This window comes from Cupressus sempervirens, chromosome 5 (genome assembly GCF_028749045.1).
Source record: "Cupressus sempervirens isolate cs-2001-9-10 chromosome 5, ASM2874904v1, whole genome shotgun sequence".
NCBI lineage: Eukaryota > Viridiplantae > Streptophyta > Pinopsida > Cupressales > Cupressaceae > Cupressus > Cupressus sempervirens.
In genome coordinates, this window is record NC_143122.1 from 479,861,209 (window position 1) to 479,871,069 (window position 9,861).

The window sequence follows — 9,861 nt, forward strand, 5'->3', positions numbered from 1 at the left end:
TTCATGGTTAGGGACTTAATGCATATCCTTTTTTTATCCATGGGGTTCTAGGTGCTTGGTCAAAACTTGATGTAGTGGCTGAGTTGTACTGTGTTATCTTTGTTGCCACTACGGTCATCTTTTTCTGGTTGGTGACTTGTTTCTCCTTTGGTCTGTAGTTCAGCTTGAGATGGTCTTCTTTGAAAATCTTTCAATTTGTAATAGGGTTTTAGGGCCCTTTTTACTCCTATTTTTCTTAATAAAAAAAACTATTTCTAACCATATTTTCCTAGGTTGACCTCTATTTTGAACTCTTCCTAGGGTTTTGAGCATACACACCAAATTTTGGGTCATTCCAAGTTTATTTGCTCTCTCTTTGACCCTTTGCATCACTCCTTGCTAGCATTTGACTAGGTTTGACCTAAATCTAATCTAAATCTGACCAAGTTTGATCACTTTGACTAAGTTACCCTATGTTTTGATAGGGTTTTGGGCATATGCTCCAAGTTTTGGGCTGATTCGGGCCCATCTAGACCCTTTTCAAAGCCTTAGAGCATCTTGGAGCCCAGTTGGGGCCCCCAACCATGCCTAGTGCACACTTGGGCATGCCAAGTGCACTCAGTGCACACTTGGGCATGCCAAGTGCACTCAGTGCACACTTGGTCATGCAAAGTGCACTTAGTGTACACTTAGTCATGTTTTGAGCACAGTTGGGGCGTTTGGGTGCCCTAAACTACCTCGAGGACCTTGAGTGGGCCTTGTATAACCCCTAACTACTACCTAAATGCATGAAAAGCATAACATACACAAAGATGGCCTTAATGTACTCACTAGTGGTCTTGTATCGGCCTGACATTGATAGGTACACACTCGTTCTCTATGATGCTATTCCTTGGGTAGCCTATCCATTCTCCTTGCTCTAGAGCTTTTTATTTCAAATAAGAGGGTTAAAATGACCTCAAAACCCTCTACAAGCCCTTTTATAATCTTTTTTTTTCCTAGATGGATGTGCTAGAAGCATTTTTTGTATTGGTCATGATGCTTTTTCCACTCTAGGCCCCATAAATTTTGCATTTGAGCTCCAATTTGTGATCCGTCAGTTGCTATGGCTTTGCCTTCTCATTGTTGACAAATTGACCTATCATATGCCTATCCTAGTCAATTTATTGAGCAGGCACCCATATATACCACTCCTACTTAGGCATTCTTTTATGGTTTTTCCACTAGTGTTCCTTGGCATAATGCTCTAAATCACATTGTATCAAAGAAGGGAAAAATGTAGATGCTAAAAAATGGTCTATGGTTTAATCGCTTTTTCATACTAACTCATCTCATTTTCTCATTTTAATAATTCTGATCTTTTGGCAAACTTGATTTTCATTTGATTATATTTCAATATTATCCTCCATCATTCTTATCCCCTTTCACATCAATTGCATATTATTTCATAATCTCATCTGCTCAACCCAAAACCATTTTAACATCATTAGAATCCTTTCTAAAAAACTCAGAATCATCTCAAATCAACCTAGAATCATCCCTAATTAACTCAAAATCATCCCAAACTAGCCCTAATCAACCCAAAATACGTCAGATATCTCAAATCAATCACCATCTGTCAAACCCTAAATAATGTCATGTCTCTCAGTGCCTTGGAAACATATCAAATCTTATCAAACCCATCAAATCTAACCTTAGTATTGTCATGTCCCTCAGTGCTAAGTCAAATATGTCATTATTATCATCCAATCATTGACATTATCAAATCCCTTAGTATCAGATCGTGGCATTATCCAATAAGTTTAATAACATTGACAAATTCTGTTGATGTTATTATGATCAACCCTATCAATCAATGTCAATCCCGTGGCATTTATAATGTCTATTAAATGTCACATGTTCTTAATCCATGTCATGTGTCCTTGGCATGTTATCAATCCTTATTGGTTATTCAATTTAATCATGGCTTTGATCTACCCATTATCATCCTAGTCAATCTGCATAATCATCACATTTTATCAAAGGATATTATCATCATTTATTTCATCAAATTGGCCAATCATTTACTAATTTATCCTATAGGATTAGATAACCCATAATCTAATCCTATTTTGGTTCAATAATTTTCATCATGCATCACTAATTATTCTTGGTAACCAAACATCCTCAATTAATTGTTTTGTCTTCACAAACCATTGAAATTCTCATTTTTCTAAGTCCTATTTTCTACATCTAATTTCCATTTGTGTCGATATATGATTTTTTAATTCAAATATTCCACCTAGCCTTGACACATGGACATAACATGTCATAGATTCCCTATACACGCTTGGCTAAAATATGTCATATTTGATATATTTTATTCCTTACACATGTCTATAATAAGCCTCCATCGTGATAGATTCTTGGCTATAAGTGGCTTTGAGGTGTCATATGCATGTCATAGATTCTCTTCCACTTTTAGCCATGTTGACTCTCATGCATCATAGAATCCTACAAGTGGTTTTGAGGGTTCATATGCACATCATAGATTCTCCTCCACTTTTATCCATGTTACATTACAATATTACATCTTTTCATAATTACAAGCAATCTATCGGCTTACAGTTTTCATAACTTCACACTCGTTGAATATATGAATGTGCATGATTAACAAAAGAATCATCAACATGTTTTCATCCTCTGCCTAATTTTTCTCAACTAGATTCCATCTCTATTAGGAGATAAAATTCTGACATCATTTCCCACTTTCCAAGAATGATGTATGAAAGCTGCCTTCACTAAATCCATCATAACTCTAGCCAAAATTCATATTTTTGTATGCACTCTTAACTATAGCATCTAGACATACTCTAGAAAATAATCCCATGTATAGATATGTTGATCTTCAATACTTGAACTATACGAATCCAAACTTTATTTGTCGCTTTACTAATTTTCATAGAATAACCAATATGTTGACATCAATGACAAACTCTTCCACAAATGCAACACAACCTCTAAATCATGTCTCCAAAAATGCTAGGATACTCTCCCATAGGAATACCATCAAAATTCATGGTATAAATCTCCCCCTTTGGCATTGATATCAACACAGATGAAAAAAATCTAAGGTCCATGAATACCAAATGTGTCTCTATTGCATTTGCTCCCCCATTCATGCTATCCATGAATGTCATATGTACTATAACCATCATGCAAAAGGAAGGTGTTAATACCCTCCATACATCAACATCTTTTCAAATCCTCTCCATCAATAAACATGAATGTCTCCCTTAAGCATATTTCTCGTAGAATTTTTTTCATGTGTTATTATGCAAGGGTGAATCTTTGAATTATATTGAAGAGTGTCTTGAATAATCTTGTGAGATGGTTTCTACAATCATAAAAATAAACCACTATTGGGAAATTTCATAATGACTACTAAGAAATTTTACCACAAGTAATGGTGTTTTTTGGTGAGCGACTATTGGCAGTGAACATAACGAGTATCAAGCAAGTGTTTTAAAATGACACTTTCTGACCACTTCACACTCCACAATCTCTACAGAGATATCCATAAATTCTCAAATGTCAAAACCTTGGCTTTACAATCTTGAGTTACCTATGGAGGTATACCAAAAAAAATACATAGTTTGACATATAGTTTAGGAGATCTAGATGTGTGAAGTTAGCCTGGATAACTAATAGATCTTTTCCCCTAAATACCGGCTACAATGACCTCACCATAAAATATGACACCCATAGATAATATATTCATTTTCAAAATTACATAAATGACCCCTATCACTTATACAATTGTAAATCTAAATAAATAAAACAAATCTAAGATTTGAACTCCACACAAAATATTTATATCAACAACCTTACAAACAAGAGCTCTTGTGGTGTTGGGTCCCTACTATTTGAATGTTTGAATGTAGATTATTATTAAAACAAATTTATAGTAAGTCTAAAATTTTGTAAAGTGTTTTATTTTCATAATTCCATCTACAACATATGTTGCTTCATTATGAACAAGTAGAAACAACTCATGCAACCAATTTGAGTTGCAACGATTAAAATTAAAATTTCCTCATTTTAAATTATATTCAACTATATATTAAAATTTGTAACCAACAATTATACTAGTCTTGCATAATTATTGTAATGCCCCACTCGGGAACCCAAAAGAAATAAACCTAATATGTTACAAAGTTTACTAAATATATATATTTTAAAAGTTTAAACAACATCAAAGTAACAATAATGCAAAAGAAATATATACATACACATCAAGAAAACGTAATCAATTACAAATATAGTTTCAATACCTCAAGGGATCCTTTACATTCAGTCACATTTAAGAAAGTTTTATTAATTAGTTTAAGTCTCAATTACATTGTCCATAATCATAAAATGAATAAACACATACATAGTCATATAAGAAAATGCATAAGTACAACAAATAATATGAAAGCACATCTAACGAATAACATCCACTGCACATGTCACGATGTATGTAAAAATAGATATAAGTACATCAATATACAATACAATATCCCGTAGGATCTCAAAATATGTGATACATAGATACATCAAATGAATAAAAGTCTTCAAGATAAGAGAAAGAATGATAATGGTACCATTGTATCAAGGAGCATCCAACATCTGTTAATCTGAGGGGGACTCAAATGATAAGAATACACTAACTCCTAACCATTTGGTCACCTAATCAAGCCCCCATTCCCACTGTGTAGGAGAGATAATGTACGATCCACACATAGATAATCAAATCATAAAATAATCCTAGGCAAGAAATCTTGATAGCCAAAACTACCTCAAAGGTAACACTTACTAACCAAGAAGATAAGATACTCCAAAAGAAAGAACACTCAACCCAATACCAACATCGAATAACAAAACATCATACATATACCAAGAATAGATCAAATCACCAAAATCCTTAGATAAAGTCAACGAAAGATATCCACCTCAAGACAAAAACCACATGCCAAAAGTACATCAACCATAAATCACCAATCACCATCAATAAAAGTAAATAACCACATTAAATACATCCAACAACAAGTACACCACCAATAACAACACTACTAGAGGTAAATACAAAAAAACTACGGAGGAGACTCGGGCTACATTCTAGGGATGTCATCACATGGTTAAAATACTTGAGTTACCTTGGATTGATCTCTCAATAGATCCCAAACCCTCAAGCATTGAGTTACCCTAGACTAGTTACTCTGAACCCTAGACCCTCAACGTGTTACATACAAAACCAGAAAACCCTCTCAAGAAGATGAGTCATCCCATTCCCATCTTTAGTCTATACAAGAACTCAAGGCATGGGTTGGGTAGATATCTCTAACTTATCTTTTTAGTGTGTTTCCCCAAAATATTAATTACTAGATTATTACTTATTACATAACTTACAATAGGTTACCTTGGCACTGACCACTTTGAGTCCCAGACCCCTACTGTAACCACTCTCAAGGATATGTACCTAGACAATCTCCCAAAAATCATAGACCACAATAATGTCCCATACCACAAGAATAATATTGATCAAATTTGGTTCCTTAATAAGCAACCCAAAAATAACGCTGGTTTTCAAAACTCAAGTTCTCATAAATGTTCAATAAAGATTTTGCACCGCGCACGCCTCTCATGGAGGGGCGCGCGCACACCTCTCATGGAGGTACCGCGCCCGTGTCCTCCATGGAGGCGCATGTGCGCGCGTCTCCCATGGGGGTGCACGTGCCTCTCATGGAGGTTCTGTGCGTGCGCCCTCCATGAAGGCACGTTGTGCATGCATCTGGGTGCGTGTGTTCGGATAAATGAAATAGAAGGGGTTTAAAATATATCATTTAAGTATACTTAAGATATATTTTAATGTATGTGACGAATATTTTGAGATAGGTTTCAAACCTCCTCGAGATAAGATAAAGATTCTAGAAAATTTCAGGGCTTCAGGATTTTAGACTTAGCCAGATTTCAGGATTCACCTCCAGTTTTGTTTGAGTAGCTACTGTGTCTTTACTATGCATTGTTAACTCTACGGACTAATGTTTGCTTCTTGTGTAGGTAAAAATGACATCCTCAACTTGTCGAGGTCATAACTTTTGACTCGAGCCTTAGAATTCAGAATTGCTTACACCGTTGGAAAGAAGAACTGAAGATCTAATTTCAATCCCTAAAACAATGAGCCTTCGACTGCCCAGTTTTAGAGACCGACAAAGGTTCTGACTTGAAATTTTGAGCAAAAGACCTCCAAAAAGGTCATTTAAAAATGCCTACAAAAATTTGTGAAAAAATATGAAAAAGTTGCAAACATTTGATCATCTTGGATAATCTGGATCACTTGGTTTCTTGCCGAGAAGGATTGGACAGGTGGAAAGAAGAAAAAGGTCAAAGATACAGAGGTTGGACACATAAAGAAAATTAGGTTCCTCATTTTATGTAGCTATTGGGGACAAGATTCAATGCAGGTGCCTTGAGATTTTCGATTGAAGAAGTGGAGGGAGTGCAAGTTTATGAAAGTAATTGGCTATAAAGAGGGCGTAAATCATCAGAAAGGGGCATGGAGCATATACAAAAAGTGATCTAAAACCTCATTTGAGCAAAATCCAAAAACTGTTTTCAAAATTGAGAACTTTGATTTTTTGGCGAATTGAGCTCCGTAGGTCCGTAGGTCTGTAGGTACGCAGCTCCACAGGTTCGTAGGTCCGCATTTTCATGTAGGTCTGCAATTTAGAGGTGTGCCGACAGTTGACTGCCAGTTCCAAAAATAACACTTTCCATGCATTGGGAGCGCATTTTGATGGCAAGTTAACTTCGACACACATCAAGTGAAGGGCCAACTTCTATTTTTGGTGTCTCCATACAGTTCTACTTTGACTGATGGCTTCCTCCTACTTTCTCTCTCATGCTTTCATTGTTTTTGACATGTAAAGGGCTCATGCATCCAATTAATGAATAAAATATGGATGGAGTCCCTCTAAGCACCAGTTAGATTACCAGTTTGTATATATTTAGTTTGTTTTAATATTTTAAAAGCATTTTATTGCATCAAGATATCTCTCACTCTCAACACAAATTGAGGAGACGATTTCTTATAAATACCCCATTGTAAAATGTAACAAGGGCCGTTGTTATTATGCAATAAAGTTATGCTTTTGGTGCTAGCATTTGGAGTGTAGTTATTCTTGCCTGAATGTGTCATTGTTTTGTGAATTTTATTCATGAGATTGTGATTGAGCCAAAGGTTTATTGTGTTGTTTCTGGATGTGCGATCTTTTAGTTCTGGTGTTTGCTACAGATATATGAATTTCATTGACGTAACGAGCTTGAGAAGAGATCCCCTGATTGTGTCTACATAGCTTTTTGTCTCACATGAGCACGCTTTCCGTGGCCTTTCAATTTGATGAAGAGTGAAACATCATTCGATTTGTTAAAGATTCTCACCGACGATTGCATCAGTGGATTCTAAGAAGCGCTGCTCCTGTTTTCATTGGTTTCGTACCGGTTTCTTCAAAGGTTTAACTCGCAGCGTGTTGTGTTCTGTAACTTATGTTCATTTAGGAATTTCAATTTCAAGTCATTTGATTTCATGTTATTTGTTTTCAATTTCATTATTTGCTTTCCTAACCCCCTGTTAGAATAGGACCTCATACTAGTTGCATTATTAGAGTTGCATTCATTGAAAAACATAAAATACAAAAATATTGTTCTTTTGGTGTGATATTTTGAGACAACAAACAGATTTTACTTCAATTCCGAGATAAAAGGGTTTTTAGAACTAGCAAAGGCCTCCTTGTGAACATTCACATTTATCTTCTACTGAGCGAATTTTGGTACGTCGCTAGACAAACACTGAACCTTGGAGCGGATCCTTAAAAAGATTTGCTTTTCAAGAGAGGAATTACACTATAGATTCCTGTCATTGACCTTGTACAAAATGAACGCCCAACACATACCAAAGCTCAAAATTGAACAACACTGACAAAGATAAACTCACAAGTTTAAAAAAGGTGGAAAGTCAAATACATGTCCTTCTTCTCAGGACAAGTAATTAGGCTGTGGCTAAGATTGGACCTAAACATTATCTCCTCATTCTTACCATTGAGTTATTGTTATAGGGCACACTCATCTTGGCAATTCAAGGAAGTCAATGCCCAGTACCTACATTTTGCATAAAAGACGAACATGTACATGTATATAAATATATCTAAACCAAACAAGCAATGGGAGGGAGTGGTACATCATGTAGATCCCAACTAGCATGTGACTATGAATCCCTCTCTTAACCACATCAAACGCATCAGACAGAAAGATAAAATAAACACGCGCACCATACAGATGCAAGTACGGGGTAAGTATCATGATAATCACAAGTCAAACATCAAATGCTCAGGTATAACAATGCATCATTATGAATATGAAATAGTTACAACATCATCTCACATTGCTATGAAAAAATCTCAATTATTAACTACGAATAATTGAAGCATCATTAATGCACTAATAACACAATCTTTAAACAACACGTGAAATATAGTCAACCAAGTAATCATCACTAATATATCACTAATCCAAGTCATGAAATAATATCATAAAACTATAAATCGAGCATCTCTAAAACTAATCAATACATAAAATTGACCTAAAAGAATTTGACAATAAGAACATAAAAGCAAACTATGGGTAGGCATTACAATTATTCATTAAAAAAATCATATAAAAAAAATTCTCAAAGTAATTTAGATATTCAATTGAATAAATATATAAATCACATATTTATATATAAAGTTAAAAACACATAAAATAATATTAATAAATAAATAAATTAAAAGCATTATACTAATAAAAATATTAGAAAACTAAATAAGGGAAATTTATTTAGATTTTATAAAATATTGTTGATTCTTTTTTTCTCACATTCTCTTTTACTTTATTAATTTGTATTCATTTTCCTTCTTTCAATAAATTTTTAAAAAACACTACTTCTTATTATATAAATAAATTAAATAATTTCTTTAATGATCTATTCTTAGTAAGGTAAATTTATAAAAGAAATCTATAGCTTATTTTTATTTTTACAATGAAGCTTCCAAATAGGCTTTTGACACTTAAAAAACTAAAATTAAAAAGGGGTTTTAAGCAGCTTTAGTCCCTACCTATGATAAAGTATGAGGAAGGTGTGTGGGGAGAGTTTTGGTAAGTTGAAGATGAAGACAATGTTCAAAAGGGAATGATAGAGGGAAAAGGGGGCAATAAAATTGTATGGCTTGAAATGAGCATAAATTGAAGTGTAAAGCCTTGGAAAAAGTAGAGATATATAGACATAGATTGGAAGTTTGGTAATTAGATATCTACATTATGTGGCATAGATATAATAGATTAGGTTATGCATGAACATTTTCCCTTTCATTAGTCTTATATCCCATTACTAAAAATAAAGAACACTCATCTTAAAAAAAATCTTACACTGAGGGAGAACATGATACAATCAATAACCAAGTAGAAATGTGGCCAATCATTCTTCTTTCTCTAGCCTACTAAAAGTTGAATACCTCATGACAAGCTTATGGAAGGAGTGTGTTGAGGGGTTGGGCAATAACATTCAAGGATTAGGCACTTAGGATGCTTATCTATACAGTTAGAATAGTATATTAAATTCATTGTGGACTACCCTTTAACATAATGGATTCACAAACTGAGGAGTCTCTAGTACAGACAACAACTCCCACAAACACAATTGTAGATGATTGCGCGGGGGCTTCCATAGAATCTGTACACTTAAAATTATCCTAAACACTATATTAATTGATTTAATATCTCCCTTGACACTATACTTACTTATTAATTAATTAATTATATTTTTCA